Below are 1374 nucleotides of genomic sequence, written 5' to 3' on the forward strand. Positions count from 1 at the left end.
TACAATTAAAGGGGTGGACTCTTTTGGGCGCTGGTGGCCTAGTGGTCTAAGCGCCCCACATACAGAGGCTACAGTACTCGTCACAGGGGTCGCCGGTTTGATTCCCGGCCGGTTGACCCTTTCCTGCATGTCTTCCCCCGCTCACTACTCCCCACATTTCCTGTCTCTCTTCAGCTGTCCTGTCAAATAAAGGCAAAAAGCCCAAAAATATATTTAAAAAAAGAGAAGAAAATGAGCCATTAATGAGATCTCTCATTTAAGTCTCAAATAAGACTCATGTCATGGTCTCAACTATTTCTCCTAGTGAATTTTAGGAGAAACTAATGAGAACAATTTGAAACTTGAATGAGGCTGAAGTGAGAATCTCAGTTTTGTCTCCAGAGACTTAGAAGAGAAAGCCTTGAGCAGGAACATTTTCCTCTGGCTAGTCTCATTTTGCTTTCAAACAGATCTCATTGTTGTCTCGGAGACAGAAATGAAACACTTTTGAGATCTCCTCTCTGAATTTATTTTCCTATGGGCCCAGAGGAACACTTTACTGCTCAAGGCTTTCTCTTCTAAGTCTCTGGAGACAAAATTGAGATTCTCACTTCAGCCTCATTCAAGTTTCAAATTGTTCTCATTAGTTTCTCCTAAATTCACTAGGAGAAATAGTTGAGACCATGACATGAGTCTTGTTTGAGACTTAAATGAGAGATCTCATTAATGGCTCATTTTCTTCTCTTTTTTTAAATATATTTTTGGCCTTTTTGCCTTTATTTGACAGGACAGCTGAAGAGAAACAGGAAATGTGGGGAGTAGTGAGCGGGGGAAGACATGCAGGAAATAGTCCACCGGCCGGGAATCAAGCCGGCGACCCCTGCGATGAGGACTGTAGCCTCTGTATGTGGGGCGCTTAGACTGCTAGGCCACCAGTGCCCAAATGAAGCACTTCAGATTTGGACCAGATCTCCTTTTGAACTGAAAGGGAGACTAAGCTGAGACTTTTTACAACTTTTTTTTTCTGGAGGCAAGAATGAGAAACAGGAGACATAAGCTATAGTCTCATTTAGCTTTCAAACAGATCTCCTTGTTGTCTAGGAGACAGAAATGAAACACTTTTGAGATCTCCTCTCTACATTTATTTTCCTATCCTGTTATTTAAATGAAAGTATAAAAAAACATGTGAGACAAAGTCAGAATTAAGACTTACAGCATTTTATTTGTGATATAAAAAAGAACAGACAATAAGATACCGGTCTCCATTATTAAATCAAAATAATAAATTAGTCATGAAAATATTAAATGAATGCATTATGAAAACACCTCAACACCACTAATTAATGAGAATGGAAAACAAAGTTTGATAATTATATTTTAAGCTCAAAGTTCGAA

The sequence above is a fragment of the Notolabrus celidotus genome, unplaced genomic scaffold, assembly GCF_009762535.1.
Source record: "Notolabrus celidotus isolate fNotCel1 unplaced genomic scaffold, fNotCel1.pri scaffold_530_arrow_ctg1, whole genome shotgun sequence".
NCBI classification, from domain to species: Eukaryota; Metazoa; Chordata; class Actinopteri; order Labriformes; family Labridae; genus Notolabrus; species Notolabrus celidotus.